This window comes from Bactrocera dorsalis, chromosome 5 (assembly GCF_023373825.1).
Source record: "Bactrocera dorsalis isolate Fly_Bdor chromosome 5, ASM2337382v1, whole genome shotgun sequence".
Classification (NCBI taxonomy): domain Eukaryota; kingdom Metazoa; phylum Arthropoda; class Insecta; order Diptera; family Tephritidae; genus Bactrocera; species Bactrocera dorsalis.
The window spans coordinates 7056615-7074203 of record NC_064307.1 but is presented as its reverse complement, the minus strand read 5'-3'; the positions used below and the strand labels follow the sequence as shown (position 1 = coordinate 7074203).

At 39.1% G+C, this 17589-nt stretch overlaps 1 long non-coding RNA gene across 1 annotated transcript in view; it reads right to left on the bottom strand.

The window, feature by feature from the left end:
• Window positions 1-17589, bottom strand: part of LOC115065927 (uncharacterized) — a 97397-nt gene that overhangs the window by 63382 nt on the left and 16426 nt on the right. The window contains exon 2 of the long non-coding RNA XR_007422833.1: window positions 5336-5370. This is a non-coding gene — a long non-coding RNA (uncharacterized LOC115065927). The remainder of the gene's footprint in view (window positions 1-5335; window positions 5371-17589) is intronic.

Below are 17589 nucleotides of genomic sequence, written 5' to 3'. Positions count from 1 at the left end.
TTCAGTTCTTCCATTTTTGGCAACAAAAAGTTTGTTAGCATCGAACGATAGCGATCGCCATTCACCGTAACGTTGCGTCCAACAGCATCTTTGAAAAAATACGGTCCAATGATTCCACCAGCGTACAAACCACACCAAACAGTGCATTTTTCGGGATGCATGGGCAGTTCTTGAACGGCTTCTGGTTGCTCTTCACCCCAAATGCGGCAATTTTGCTTATTTACGTAGCCATTCAACCAGAAATGAGCCTCATCGCTGAACAAAATTTGTCGGACGTAAAGCGCGAAACACATTTCGAACCGAACACTGATTTTGGTAATAAAATTCAATGATTTGCAAGCGTTGCTCGTTAGTAAGTCTATTCATGATGAAATGTCAAAGCATACTGAGCATCTTTCTCTTTGACACCATGTCTGAAATCCCACGTGATCTGTCAAATACTAATGCATGAAAATCCTAACCTCAAAAAAATCACCCGTTATGTACATCCACCAATAGAGTACCTCGCACAGTGGAGGTTATGCTCGAATGTTACTCATACGCCATGTTGTTTACCAAGTGTTGTTTACAAAATTGTGCGCCGCACACACACACACACTGTTGCAGTCTCATCACAGCACCAGGTCTGCAGCCATTAGTAGGTACTCTCATTTTCAGACAAATCAATGTCGCTGCTCTGTGTGCACATCCGAGTGTAAGCCGCCTGCGAAGACAAATGCACACAATATCTGTCATTACTCGCCGCCAGTCGTACCGGCTGCAGCAGATCCAATGTGTTGCATGTGTGCGTAAAAGTACAAGATTGCAAAGCAGCTGTGTCTGTCCATATATGTTTGTAGTGTGTGCGTGTTCTGGCATGCAGACTGCCAATCACCGACTCAGTGTGAAGCTATCAACAACATATTACTGCTTTTGCACTTTGTGCTAGCCCACTAAGGCAAGCGTAAACTTGTTAACATTTTTTCAAATTATTATTTGTGTTGGACTGTCTTTTTGTTTTCAGTGGTATGGTAGTGAAGATTGCTAGTGGCGAACTGTACTCTTTGTATCAATTTCAGGTTTGCTCGGCCTTAATGTGAAACTATGTAGTAAAGGATTTTTCAGTAAGAGCGATTTTAATGTAATTCTTCATTTCTGTGAAAGTATATTCGATGCCTTTTTGAATGAAACTCAAGTTCTTTTGCATGGCCACTACGGGCACGCATGCAGAAGTACAAGCGTTGAACCCAATTTTCGACAGTTTTCAAGCATAAATCAGCCGATACTGCTGCAATTTCACGTTCGATACTCGTACGATGTTCATCAATCGTCGCTGGATTGTTGTCACAGATCATAGGCTTTACGTAACCCCCTCAGGAAATAGTCTAACGGCGTCAAATCGTATGACCTAGGCGGCCAATGTATTAGGCCATTTCGTGAGATAACACCTTCGCCAAACTTGGTTTCCAATAAATCGATTGTGACATTCGCTGTGTGGCTTGTGGCGTCGCCCTGTTGAAACCACATATTGTCCAAGTCCATATCATCCAATTCAGGCCAAAAATATTCGGTTATCATTGAGCGGTAGCGATTCCCATTCACAGTAACGTGGCGGTCTTGATCATCACGGAAGAAGTATGGTCTAAAGACATCGCCGTCCCATAAACCCCACCAAACCGACAGACAAAGCCATAGAATTCAACTCGATCCAAAGAGATCTTGAGCATAAAATGAAAATTACAGCTTTGCTATGCTCTACGGCATATAATTTCTCTCTGCTCATCCGCCGCCGCTGGTTATCCCGAAGTGGTTTAACGGTAACTAGCAGCCATTTGCCTATTAATAATGTGCTTTGATAATAAATTTCGGTTGGTCATTGCATATTTTCACCACTGCCAACAGCAAAGCAACTCATAAATACAAATTAGCTCATACAACAACAAAACTAACAACAATAGCAATAGCAATAAACAAATTTGAATGTAAATTTTGGCGCTCTCTGTCCCTCTCCGCGTTCAAATCCGAAGTGTAACCAAGTGTGGAGCTGCCATTTTGAAAATTGTTGCCACAACATAAATTCCATGGCTAAGTACAACAAATCGTCGCAAATAAACTCGTTTACCATAAATTTCGACTCCATTAGTTGTGTGGCGTTTATGGCCACGTGAAATATTGTATGAATGGCCAGCTTGTGGGGGGGGACAAGGTACAGGGTGCTAATGCTGCTGCATTTTTGTTGCAATCTTCTTTGCGAGCGCCATGCATTGTTGCCGATGTCGCCGTCACCGACGCCGACGCCGTGGCCCACAAATATCGATGTATTACAGTGGCACCCCGCTAAGCTAGAAAGGTTCAGACCTAAACCGAGCTGCTGGACACAATGCGCTCGCGCTGTGTTGTGGTCCATACATATGTATGCTCGTATACATACAGATCAGGGCAGCTGAGTGCCCCCATTGGTGCTGTGGACAAGTTAAGTGGGCGGACCAATAGACTTCTAGTTCTAACTGCTGCAATTGCTCGCTGCCGCCAACCCCGACTCTTTCCCTGCATACTTATTAAGAGTTATGGGATGCACTTTCGGCCAAACTCACACACGCACACACCCATACATTTCTGCTTGGCACTGGCTATCCGTTAAAATGCTGCACTATTTGCCGAAACTCACTTTTATCGAGCATCAGATTTGAGGATAGCGTACTTGTCCCGCCACACTTTGCTCTCCCGCAGCCCTTCACTTCCGCTTTCTTCTCTGTTGCTGCCACAAATGTTCTTAGCAATTTTTTCATTGCCTTCAGCAGCGACGGAAAAAATCTGCTAATGCGAATGTCTGTCTGCCCTTGCAACCTGCGACTTCGAAGCAGTAGCCTCGTGCTCTTGGCGCCGCGCTGTCCATGCGAACACTCATACACACAGACATGCACACCTATCTCAATGTCGCTTATCTGGCGCGGAGTTCATCATTGGCAGGCGATTGAATGGCGACGTTGTTTTCCACGACTCGCACAAACAGGTAAGCACTTTTCCTATCTCTTTCGCATTATCCTCCGTCTTCCATTCTCCATTCAAATGCAAATGCTCAGAAGTTTGGCAAAAAGAAGAGGCGAAATCTCATCTGCCTCGACTGCATCGACGTTGCTGCTGTTTTTGTTTTCTTTTCTAATATTGCAAATTGATGACAGGTAATCTAACTGTCTCGTTGGTCTCATGCCACACAAAGCTAATATTGATTGCAGACTGTTCAACAATGTTGCCACTTGTTAGGATAATGGAACTACAGTGATTCTTTTAAGTTTTTGTCTAAAGATTTATCATATGAGTGAGTAATATGATATATTTCTTGTAAAGCATGTTTCAAGTACTAAAGTGCTTAGCAATAACCGGTTAGCTATAACAGGTACAGGTTAGCTAACCGGTTAGTTGGTTCTGTTATAATAAATCTGTAATTCTATAGCGAACAGTTTCGAAATATTATATATATATTGGTAAGTATGTTTCAAGTACTAAAATGGTTAGTTATAACCGGTTAGCTATAACCGATTAACTGGTTCTGCTAAAACAAATCTGAAATTCTGCAGCGAAAAATTACTCTGAATCTGTTGCGATGTAATAGCGTATGCTAAATTGTAAGACAAGTAGAAGCAACATGTATAGATATACAGGGTGATCTAAGTAGTGGTACTTTTTTCAATAGCCTTTTTTGACAGATAATAAGCATTCTCCGTTAAATTTGAAGTTTCTGTGTTTTTTATTTAAAAATTAGGGAACCTCAAAATGAAGCACCCTTTATGAGTGCTGCTGTGGATCAGCCATAAATAAAAGTTGATTGCAAACTCTTCCAAAAGTATCCAGAATAACATGATTTTTCGATTGCTCAAAACTAAGACAATAAATTTCCAAAAATCTCTCTTGACTTCTAGGAGCAAGCGAAAGTTAAATGAGTCACGAACACCTACCGAAAACATCAGAAGCTCCAAAGCGAGAAAAGTGTAATTCTCGCGCATTCTTCGGTAATTGCTGATAGCTCCACTCTTTCTACTCTCCTCGCAAACTATTTTCAATCTCAACTTTGCTGTTTAAGAATCACTTGCCGCAGCTGTGCGCCATTTGCAGAGTTAATTTTTTTCAATTCGCTCATTTCGATAGCAACCAACCAACGTCATTTCGTTGTTGTTGTTGTAGAGGTGGCATTCTCAAGTTTGCAAACTAATTATGCTTATGGAATTATGGAGATCCTCATAAATTAAATTCACTTTTCCGATTTCGTCTGCTGCTGAGCTACCCACAATGCCCCCCGCGTCCGCTTGCGCAGCGCTGCCACTTCACCAACAGCGTTTGCCCGGTGTTTCAACAACTCAACCATTAGACGGCATTTTTCTCTTGCCCGGCTGGTGCTGTAATCTGGCGGCTGTTTGTGGGTTTGTTGCCCAGCACAGCCTCTGTCTCTTGCCAGCTGGTCGCCAATATCATTGTTCAGCGTCCTATGTACCACCGAACACACACACTCGCACACATGCTGCATGCGGCGCCGTATGCTGATTTCCAAAGCACAATCAGCGCTGTCTGTTTGCTTGTGTGTGTGTAGTGAACGTGGAGGAAGAAATTTTAAAGTAATTTGTTTTCAAAATATGCGCATTAGTCTACCGTCCGCGCGCCTGTCCGTTGCTGTGGCCTCTGTTGTCGCTGTTGACTGCGTTGCCGGCGCTGCCAGTGCATTAGAGCTAATGGATTTAGTGAGTTTAATGAATTGTTACACCATTTCTTCTCTTTTAATTCTTTTTTCTTTTAGCTGAGTCTACGGCGTGCGCCGTTTTCACGTTACTTGGTAACCCTCTCCGATTATTAATTCGCCATTGGCTCAGCTAATTTAACTAATGAAAGAACTTTCAGCATATGTTCGCTTCCTTGTGTGCCTGTGCATGTGTGTGTGGGTGTGTTGAAGAGATAATGCTTCATGGCCAGTATTAGAGTATTAGAGCTGTGTTTGCGACACGGAATTGCCAAAGTTTAAAGGTTAATCGAATGACTGGCGGCGTCAGGCAAACAATCTACGAGTTACTACTTGTTTACGTAGATTATGCAAACATAATTTATGAAGCTAAAAAAGCTTGAAAGGAAAACTGAAAGGTAAAGCCAGTAGAGAGTGTATTTTAAAATGGATACCTTCAAATCTAAAAATTATTTTCTTCTTCTCTATTGTTGCAGTCAATCTGTAGTTTTTCAAAATCAATAGTTAAGTTTTGTTTCGCATTACTTTAGTCCTCCAGAAGAACTATCTCGAAATCAATTACTATCGAACAACACGTTAAGAAAATTTTAAACTACATATTTTGAGCTCTTTTCACAAATTACATACCTCTTTAGACAGTGCCAGCAGTAGAGACCTTGCATCTGTAAAAGAATACAAAGAATAGTAAAATATCTTAGTAATAAATAAACTAACAAGTACAACTTATAAATGTGAATATAATAACGGCTGATCCAAGTAAAGGTACTTTTCTCAAAAACCTCTTTTTGGCGGGCGATTCGTGTCAAGCAGTCATATTGTTTTTGTTCGTCAATGGCGATCGTCATCGCGCCATAATAACCGACTCTTTGATGCCTGAAATTGAAGCTCGTGATCTCGGCGACATTTAGTTTCAACAAGATTGCGCCACTTCCCACACAGCGCATAAAACAATGGATCTATAAAGAGAACACTTTGGCGAACCGACAATTTAATGTTTTGGGCTGGTCGACCTGGCCATTGATGCCGTATGATATCACACCGTTAGACTTTTTCTTGTGGGTATATGTTAAGTCCAAAGTCTTTTCGGAGAATTCCGCTTCAATTCAGATCTTGCAGCAAAGCATCAAGCGTGTCATTCGACAGTTATCAGTCGAAATGCTTGAAGCACTCATCGAAAATTGAACTCAACGAATGAACCATTTAAGACTTGGGCACGACCAACAGAGGCAATCTTCAACAAATAATTACCAAAGAATGTTCTTTTGAATCATAATAATGTAATCTGTTTAATAAGTGGGGTACCACGAAATGGATCAACCATAATTAGAGTGGATTTTAATTAGAAACCAGCCTAGTGATGGAATTTCCGAGCAATCTGTTATAAAAAATTTAGGACTAAGAAATTATGATGATGATGCACTAAAATGGTTTTATGAATTTTTGCAAACAAATAAAATTTTTTTAATTAAAAAAAACAAAAAAATTATTGTTGCCTGGTTATTTTGATTTTTTGATTATTCAAGTGTCTCTATTACCACCTTATTCATGGGAATATTGAATGTGCTCTAGTTTTGAAGATTATTGCATATCTTTATATATGTAAATCTTCTGGCCGTGTGTTTGCATTTGAACTGCTCCTAAACGGATAGACCGATTTTGATGAAATTTTGTGTGTATGTTCAAGGAGATTCGAGAATGGTTTAGATTTACAATTTGGTCACTGAAAAATGTTTTTTAAATTATTTTTTTCATTTTTAATCAATTGTTTATTTTGGAATGTTTGGCCGATAGATGGCGCTACCATCGCAGTATCCAATATTCAAACCTTAAATTGGCGTAAACGTGCGTTAAACAAAACGATGCCAAAGTAAAAGGCGACATCTGTGGATCAAGTTTTTATATTGAGGGCAGAGTTCGTTCTTAAGTAATAAATTGGGTGATTCAATACATCTATGGGTAGCTATAACATTTTTTTCATACCTGCTAACTATTGGAGGGGGTATCTTGACAGGCAATTTAAAATTGCAAAAGATCTGGCATAAAAAAATAGCGGCATAACTGAAGTGTTGATAAAAAATTTGAGATATACAGAAATCTTTTCGAAGCATTGCACAGAGCAATGCAATATTTAAACGGGAACGATGAACACATATGTATATGAGTACAATTTCAAACTGATCCTTCCTGAAAAATAATAAAATTGCTAAATATTGGGAATGGTAGAACTGCAATCAAATACACAATGCAATGAATTAAAACTGGCTCATTTATCATTCGATGAATAATATTCCACGGGCATCCCAAAAGACTGATGCCAAAACCTTGCCAGCCGATTTTTTTGTCTTTCCACGCTTGAGAACCGTTTCTTAATATGCAGTCCACCAGGCTGACAATCGATTGGACTCGATTGATTTCACTGATGAACAGCCCAAATTCAATAGTATTTTGGCGCGAGAAAAGGTCTCAAGCTTGTTGAGTTCATCATATGATGGCTCCTGGAAATTTATAGAAGAAATGTTTGTAGAAGAGTATTATTGAAATACAACAAATATTTTGACATTTGGCTCGCTGTTTACTACGACGCAATCTTTCATTAAAAAAAAAAACAAAACTGATAATGCAGAGATCAGTTATTTGGTTTGCTGTTTTCCTATTTTTTGTTAAGTAAAATCAAAATAAAGATTTATAAATAAATAAGAGCAAATCTTACAAACCATTGACAGTTTTATGAACTGAGACAAATATATATATATTATATCTGGGGCATTAAAATCGATGTAAACCACTGTTATTGGATCACGCTGTAATTTGTATCAAATATATGCGTTTTTCTACGCGGAAAATATATACAAAGCGTTAGGAGCGCAAAGCTACTATTAAATCACACATGTTACGTATACGCCCCGTTGGAAACTAGCAAAGTGAAATGCATAAATGCGCGCTATGTGCATCCAAAAAACCAACAAATGGTAAAAAAATACGTTTTTGCAAAATGTTTTGTTTCTGCAGTATCTACCGAAATTTTATATGCCTTTTTAACGACGGTAACCAAAGTAATTATAGTTGCCGTTCCCCCAAACATCGAAAGTAAGTATAATTTAAGCCTTAAGAAAGAAGCATGAATTTATGAGAATTTAAAAACGGCAACTTCTTCGAAGAACTAGAGCCACAAGAGAGTACAACGGCAATAAAGTTAATGTCGAGTGCGCAGACTCTTCTAATTTGGTCCATAAAACATCTTTAAATATTCATGCGTCGCGCAATGAAAGTTTTTTTTTGAAGACCTCTGCTGATGCAAGCACTGCACTGGAGGAAGAAGAAAGTGCAGCGTCAACTCGAAAATTCAGCACTGCACATACATCACTCTCGAAATTTACGAGTCCACTTAAATGCGAGCATAAAAAGAGCGCAGCGTGGATGCGACGGCGTTAAACACGCTTTGATCTAAATGGCTTTACTACTGGATCCCCTACATAAGCACATACACAACACCACTCGGATTCGATGTGTGTGTGTGCTTGGGTGTGTTTGGGTATGTGTGAGTGTCGTGGGAATTAAGTGTCGAAGAAAAAACCGTTTTACTGACGCTGTCGCTGCTGGCCGTTCTTTTTGCCTCAATTTTGTAGCAATTTTTTGTGACACCATGCAACCGCTTGTGAACTTAGCTGCAAACACAAAATATATTTGCACATGTAAGCGGGTGTGTGTGTGGCGTTCGCATGCGGCAGTCACTTGACAAGCTCTGAGCAAGACGAGTTGACACTTGTGCCGACGCCAAAAACCGTTATGCTCGCATTCGGCAACAAAATTCGATACGCGTAAAAAGCGTGCCGCTGACAAATCTGTCAACACCCATTAAGCGAGCGCAGTGCCAGTGGATTGCAGCGGTGTATTTGCATAGGCGGCGACTGGTGGGTGGTGGGTGCTGGCTGCGCGGTCGCCCGGTGTGTTGTGTGTTGCTATTACAGGCCGTCACGAGTGACTTCCACATTCGCGCTCAATATGTTTATTTAAGTTGGATGCTTCCAGCAAGAAAAGGTCACCAGCAGCCGAGCATACGGTTACGTACATATGTGTGTGTGAATGTGCTTTCGCAGTGGCTGGAGCAATATGCATGCAGCAAGGCGACTGTAAAGGGTCATGACAAGGCAATTTATCACGCCAGCTAACAAATAAGCGCGCCGAGCAAGCAAGAACCCGACACACACACACACTACTCTGCACTCACACTCCTTTACACCCCCATTCACACATACTCACATGTGTTTACTTGCGCTGCGTTTCAGGCCGGCGTTGGCCTATAAAGTTAAGCTCGTAAATCAAAAATCAAATTTAAGGCGCACAAAGCAGCAGAAAGCGAACGGCGGCCGCGTAGGCTTAGAGCCAGAGCGACGAGGGTGTGACGTGACGTGGTGAGACGGTGCAACCATTCACTTGTCAAGTTCAGCGGGATTGGGTATGCCAACTCATAAACAGCCTAACCAGGCGCACACGTGGCGTATGAGTAACATCACTCGTCGGGCGCTAGGCGAAAAACACAGACAAGATAAGTTACTCTGCCAAGCGGCTGCGGAAATAAGAATACAAAATTAGAAGTTGTAAAAAGTTAGGCTGTGCGCTGGCGGCGTTAAAAAGGCCCAGCGAAAAACACTCGCCCCCCACACGTACACACACACATAGCCAAACAACCGTCAGCATGTCGGCTTGTCAGGAGGCTCTTTTTATGTGCGCCCGTGCAGCTGGCGAATCAGATAATGTGCTAATTCAAGAATCGCTACTGTTTATGTGTGCCTTTACGGCGCATTCGGCGAAAGCCGTGTATTTATGGGCTCACATGAGCGAAAAGCGTTCGCCAGATACAATATCGCAGCGATAAAACCACGCAGTGGCAGCGGCGGCGAAGTGAAGTGTTGTGTACTGCCTGCCTTAAGTATCTCGTCCACAACCGAGTGCTGCAATTTAGGGCAAAAAGTGTTGGCTCTTTTCATTTAGGTTCCTTGTCAGCAGTTTGTAAACTTTTTGTTTTCTTTTTTGGCGTTTTTCGTTGTTTTTTGTTTTGCTGTTACGTTTCACCTATCACTTCGCATGTTGCCACAAAAAGCTGTATTGCAATTTTTCCTTATTGACGCTGATTTATTTGTTGGCCCGGTATCTCTTTTTGCGCTTGTCTTCTGCGAGCGGAGTTTTTCGCTTACTTTGTCTCGATTTCTGCGCTTGTTTTGGAATTTTAAATGTTGCGGCGCGACACGGAACTGAAGGCAAGACCACCAAAAAACATAAAAAAAAAATAAAATTTTCCAAATATTATGCAAAGCATAAAATTAATTCGAAGAAAATAGAAATGAACTTGAAACAAAGTGCTTTATGGAGGTTTTCTAGTCCGGTAATTGAAAAAAAAATTAAATTTTTGGATATTCAAATAATTTAGCACAACAATGGTTCGCCACTTCCGTTCTGGAAAATTCGATAAGAAATAAGTTGTAATTTTATTAGAAATACGAAAAGACTTTTTCGACTACCCAATATTTATACGGCAGTTGTGTGCAACAAACACTCCGCACGCCAACAAAGCGCATTGTTTTTGCTTTTGCTCGACTCAGTTACAAATCAAATGGTTTATTGCAGTTTTCACACCCGAGCTACACATGCAGACTATATGCTTCTTTGTGGGTGTTGCCGTGCACCAGCTCTGCGCGCCACTCCACGCTTGCCTCAGATACTTTACTGCATTTTTACAATGCTTATAAATTTCATAACAATAACACAAGCTCGCAATCGCACAATTCAATCGCCCGACTGCAGTCAAAGTCGGTTGTAAAAATTGTTTGCAAATCATAAATTCGCTAGAATATTTTTATTTCCGCCGGATATGAACGAAATGAAATTTGAGGAATTTTAATTGCCGGTAGACACATGGCGTATTGCACACATATGTACAGGCGAGTGAATGCGGTTAAATAATTTTAGAACTTTTCGCACATAAGTGCGAAATTCCGGTTTTAGTTTGCGAATAAATTTAATTTGAAGTTTTTGATATTTTAAATTGTAAAGTAAGGAAATATATTTAAATAGATATATAAAATAGTAAAAAATAGCGGGGGACATGGTTGTATTTTGATATTATAAGCTTCGCCTAAATGTAGGCAACAGTTTCATGATATTTCTGGAGTAAGTTTAAACACCTTTCAAAACCTTTTATTTAGCAAAAGAAAAGTAAAAATTAAAACTAAACTGGAAATGTTAGAAGTATTCAGATGGAATAATAGAGAAATCTATAAAAATTTTGAAAAAAAAAAATAATTCAATAGCGACTCACTTTGGCACGAATTAGGTGTTTTTTTCTACCTTTTCAGATTCTTTAATTATTTTACTTTTTATTTTTATTCATAAAAAAGAGCCCATGCTCTAGCTTATTAATTGACAGAAATATTTAATAAGCTCAGAATGTGGTGAGGCAATTCGAAAGAATGGCATTAAAAGGTTTACCGTTCGTTTCTCTGGTTGACAGCTCAACAGTTTAGCTGTTTTTACATCATAATTTTAACAATTAGCACGAAGAGGGAGAAAAAGAAAGAGCGGCATTTGAGTCGACAGAAAAACTCTTAGTGCCGGCACCTTGGCAACCGTCGGGAATTGAAAGCAAACGAAGCAAAGCAGATAAAAACTGCGCTCCATAAGCCACCTCTAACAGATTGCTGAAAGCACCTGCATACACACAAACAAACACTCATAAGCATGTGACCATTTCAGTGCCAACAGGCAGCACATGTGACTGTGAGCACACGATAGCAGCGCAGGAGATTAATTCCTCCACGCACACACACAAACACAGCCACTTATAATTTAATCTGCTCGCATGTTGTCGATAGGTGTGTTCGTGTTCGAGCGTGTGTGTGTTTGTGTGCGACTATCGGTTGTGTTATGTTGTGGCAAGCAAGGTATTAGCAATTAAACCGGAATAGTTGGCAGTTAAAAGCAGATAGTTGCAGAGAATAAGCATGAAAGCGGAATAAAAACGAAAGCAAGCTGAGAGTGAAGCAATGTGTGAGTTAAGAAGTTGAATTTGTTTTTCCTTTTTTTTATTTTTTAGACTTTCCTAAGGGAGATGGGAAAGTTTTTTGCGCCACCGCAGTCGCTAAAACAGGGCGAATGCAATGAATGAATTGGCTTAAATTCATAACTCGCTGAGCTGATGTGTCCAAGTGATCAAACAAAAGCCACGAGAAGAGCAGCCAACCGCCTGAAAGGGATAATGCCGCAAAGTAGCACTAAGCTTTCGCCATTAAAAGTCAATGTACGACGATAAAGAACACAAACATCACTAAACGGCACAAAGAGGCATGCACACAGTTGTACATGTAGATAAAGCAGCGGCGTCCTGAGGAATATTGCTCAGTTAGATAAGCTTTAGTACAAAAGATGTAATTATTTTAAGCAATTCCACTATTTTTTATTGTGTTACATATTACATAATATAAGACAATAAATCGTTGTACTCTATTTTACGCAAGTATTTTAGAGGTACTCGCTGTGGTGTCCTCGTTCAAAACGAAGGCTCGATCTAAAAGGCTTTCTCGATAACTCTCATTCCTCGCCAAGCAATGGTAAGCCTCCCTTGGTTTATCCACCTTGAAAATATGCTTATAAAAGTCCACTGCCTGTTTATGGTCGGTTTGCATGTGTCCTCACATATCATTTAAAGAGTCGAAGTCGGTTGGCAAGAGTTCTCGAGAACTACTCAACCAATCTTCATAATATTTTACACGGATATTTGAGTTTCAATTCTTAAAGACTTGGACGAAATATTTTTTTTTCGACTACAACTATTCGAAAAAAAAAACATTTAGCCAAATTTGCACTGAAATTGTTATTTTTTTTTTAAATATGTCTGCCAAAAATCAAATTTTCAGTTTTTTTTTCTTCCTCCAAGTTCTAAGTTAAGGTTTGAACTAAAACACGTATGTTTTCACTTTAGATAATCCTATAAAGAGTTATCCTGCCAACTCGAGCGCATATTTTTTTCGCGGGGTCATCGAAAATGCCGCCGCAAAGGCCGAGTTTAAAATATTTTATTTTTTTTTTAATTTTTTTTTATCATTAGTGTATTTTTGTAACAATAAAAAATTCTAATAAAATATTTAATTTTTTATATGAAAAAAAAATTGTTGAAAAATGCTGTTTTTTATCCGAGGAAACCCATGTAACCCTTTAAAATACATATCTCTCTAAGACCTCTTCATTTATTTGGCTCACAAGTTACAGTGTCAAATTCTTATCTAATATTTCTACGCTTAGCCTTACATCAGGTCATCATTATCTAATAAAATAACATAGTACCAACGCACCAATTCGGGTTTTGTGAAAAACATATCCCGATAGAGCAAGTAAATAGCATTACTAACGAAATAAGAAAAGCATTTGAGCACAGAGACTACTGTTCAGCTATATTTCTAGACGTAGCTCAGGCATTTGATAAGGCGTGGCTTGAAGACCTTTCATATAAGATTAAAAAAATTCGAATTGTATAAGAAATTGGAGTCCAATTTAAAGAATAGAGAAATGCCTGAGCTGGTTAAAGTAGGAGATTTCTGATGAGTGACCGATAATGGCTGAAGTACCACAAGGCAGTGTTCTAGACCCAACTCTATACATCATATATACAGCATATCTTCCAACAGCTGATAATGTATTGACTTCAACTTCTGTGGATGACACAGCTTTACTTCAACATTATAGCATCAAGAATATTAGCGGAGCACTTCGGTTCTGTCGAAGAATGGCTAGCCAACTGCTGTATAAATGTAAATGAACCGAAGTGTAAGCATGCTACGTTTTCGCTAAGACCAAAAATGTGCCCGGCAGTAAAAATAAACAATATTTTAGTACTCCAAGAGAACGAAGTACACTCGTGGCCACGCAAGCCTTACCACTCAAAGTTTTCAAGTATTGCGCATATTTGACTACACTTTTAATATTTTTAATATTTAGAAATAAGTTAATGACATGTTATTAATCAAAAATATTAAAAAATAAAAACTAAACACATTCAACTATAGATAAATCAATTCAAAGATAGTGAGCTTTACAAAATGAGCTCGAAATGTAAGAAACTGACATGCGATGAAAACATTATATTTTTTAATTTTTTTATTTTATACTATAATTGAAACTAATATTTTATTTTTTTTTTATTGAAACACGAAGTTTAGTAGGTGTATTACTTTAAAAACAATAAAATCGGCCGTTTGGAACATTCACGTGTTCGCTTTGGTGCATGGGCAATGAAAATATCCGTAAAGGTCTTGGTATTTGTATGGTGAAGAAGGAAGTAAAGGACAGCTGAATGAAATATGTATATATATATCTAAACTCCGAGATCACCCAAACCCATTGGCTTATGCTTTAGAACATTCCTACAATCAAACACTCTTAAAAAGAAGAGATATGCCTACCAAAGAGCAACGTACTCGTATTACCAAAACACCTTAATCTCTTGCTTAAGCTTGACTAGTTTTGAAATGGATTCAAGAATTTATGTATATCTTATTGTTATCCTTTAGAAATAAATCCCTTCAATAAAGAAATATTGAAAAAAACAATACTATGAGGATTTAAATCGTATTGTCAATTTGTTTCAGACTACCCTCCCCTTTATCAGCTTCCATTTTTAGGAATTTGTAACTTTTTTTTGGAAATTTTGCTTGATTTTTGTACTGTTTGTAAATAATTAATAAAATAATGGATACTAAAGTTACGACACGACACTTCGAAAATTAACTGAATTTTACACCTTTATGCTGGAATACCCTCTTAATGAAGGACTTTAAATTGTTATAACTTGACGAGAACTTTTCAGACTCTATATTTCCTCTGGACACTCTACACCTCCCCCCATTCAATAACATTTCAGATAGCCTTCCTTGCAAAAATTAAATGAAAGTTTGTGTGTATGTGTCTTTATATGTGCGTGCGTGTGACGAAATAATCATTTACGCACACATGCAGACATTTTTACTAATAAATATGTAACGGCATGTGGCATGTGCATGTATTTGACGGTGCAAACAATTGCCACAGCAACGCCACAATACCGTTACCGCAATTGTGGCAAGTGAGTGCGGCCGTTACTGTTGTTTGCGGCTGCTGCCCAAGAATTACTTTGCTCCTTGTTTTTATGCTGCGGTTTTAATTTTTGTTTCACAGTTAGCATGGAGCACTTTTGCCCGACTGCACACATATACACACGCACACATTGCATTTTTATATATGGTATAGTATATACCAGTGTTTATATGTATGTGTGTGTGCTGTTTTGCGGCTGTCTCGGGCTGTTGCTTTTTCAGTGAGCAAAATTTCACTTCTGCACTGTCTGTCGCACAAAATAACCATTACACACACACACACACATATACATACGCACACGCTCACATCCGAGGCGTCCATTGTTTTGTGAAAACTTTTGTTGCCTTTGTTTTTGTCTTTTTAACTTCTTAAATGCGCCTCTGCCCGTTACTCTTTTATTTTCGCTGCAAACTATTGTCTCTGCCGTGCATGTTTATGACACACTCACACGCCGCAAAGCGGCCACAAAAGAAATAACCTTAAATGCACAGCGCCACTACCCACCATTCAGCCTCGAAGCAGTGTGCTACCAGTGCGCCCTGTGTGGGTGTGTGAGTGTAAGCATGTACCGTTGCCAAGACAACTGTCAGCAGCACAAATCTCAGCGAGTATCCGACTCTGCCTTCTATTTTCTATTTTATTTTGCTTTCATAATTTTTGTTGTTGTTTGTACGACTCCATTTACAGTTTTGGCCACTGCTGAACACAGCCTTAATTCGTGGGTACAGCAGAAAATTCTAAGCCCCGCTCATCCGACTAAACAAGCTACGTCGGTTCGGCCTGAGTCATTATTCACTTTTTCCGTTTTCGTTGGTGAGCTTACTTTTTCCGGTATTAATAATGGAAATAACCATTCTAAACCTGAGCATTCTAGAGACAGATTTCGCGTTCTTTGACTAGATTTGGATGATCATCATTATGGCATTTAATAGCCTTACACTCTAAGTATATTTCAATGCATAAGTTTTGTCCAAAATTAAGCAAAAAATGTCCACTATTACATATTATTAGGTAAGGTTAGGTTCATGAGTCACGCATACACCAGTTTTGGTGCTTAGCAATGCCAAATGGAGTAGTTCAGGTCTTACGTAGTGCATGAGAAGTATTCATTCTGTCAAAATGCCAACACTTGACGTTACTTTTAATAGATCTTGCGGGTTCACTACCCACACTTCTGCCAATGCCTCATATCGTGGGGTCGCCAAATATTTTAAGCTTTGCTTTTCTATTCCATGGCAAGCGCACAAGAATTGCTGTATTGCTTCTCTTGGCATTGCCTGCAGGCACCTTGATCGGTCAGTCTTGTTCTGCAGGTGTCTACCAGTCCCATGTGCCGCCAACAGACTGTGATCAGTGAGTATTCCAATCATGTTTCCTCTGTCTTTTCTATTAAGCGTGAGTAGGAACTTTGGTTGGCACATGACTTTTGCAGTTTTTTATCCCGATAGATCACTCCATAGAATTCTAAGCTTCCTTGCCATGCTGTGGACTAGATCATTGTTGAGGCAGTGGGTGAGTTTAAAGGGGGACAAGTTATTGAATGACAGCCACACACCACTCTTATCATTCCCGACTACACTCCCATTGTTATCGATGCCTTTGTAAGCTTGCACACAGTTGAACCGAATTCGCTTGTTTTTAGCGACACTCTCCACTGATGCCCCGCTTCCCAAGACACTTTTGGCCGATACGCGATTCGAGGTTACTGTCTGTATCTGTTGTGGATATACATATGTATATAACAGAACAATTTTTTGAATGATTTCAAGAGTTCGAAAAAGGTTTATAAGAAAAGCGCCAAAATGTAGGCAACACTTGACATAACACCATCCATTACATACAGATGAATAACATGGATACTACAGGAATTCAGTTAGATTTCACATTAAAAAAACAAAATTGAAATTTAAAATTAAAATGGAAAAAATATTGGAAATATATGCTTTTCAATATCCAGATTATCTGGCGAAAAAAATCTCAATTTAATTGATATATTGCAAAGATTGCCCTTTAAGCTGGAAATATGAAATTATAAATTAATTATGTTTTCATTAAATCGCTCAAATGACTAATTAAATAACGGAAAAGTCAGCAAGTGTACACACGGGCTTAATCACACACGCTCAGTGCACTCAAAATCAAAATGAAGTTTATGTCTACCGTGCTCAAAAGCCGCCAGGAATAAAAACTTTCATTCCAATTTAAATCAATTATATTTGCTCGGAGAAAAAAGCGTATTTGCTTGCCGATAATTATCACTTCGCACAATTCATACATTTCGAGTTGATTTCAATTGAGCGACTTTTTATGAGCAATCGAATGGCAACCCTTCAGTGTGTGCTTCAAACTTATTGTTGTTGTTGTTGTTGTGATATATTGAATTGCCACTTCACAGTTCACACCTGTTCAAAGTTAAAGTTTGATGAATCGAATGGCAATGATGAATTGCTAAACGTCAAGTTGTCACTAAAAAGTAGTAGCATTTTACGACAACAGCAACAACAAGCGCGCATTGAAATGCACTGCCGGACACTGTGATTCAAAATCCATTTAAACTTTTTCCATTCAACGGAATTTAAAAAAGCGAACGACAAAAAAAGGCAGGTGAAAAGAAAAGTACACAAATCTCCGCATGACAAACACACAGGAATAGAGCACGTGGGGGAGAGCAAACAAACAATGCCGCCAATCAATGAACACATCAGACAGTACGTGTGTGTGCAAACCGTGTGTTCCCTATTGCTTGTATAATTTTATAT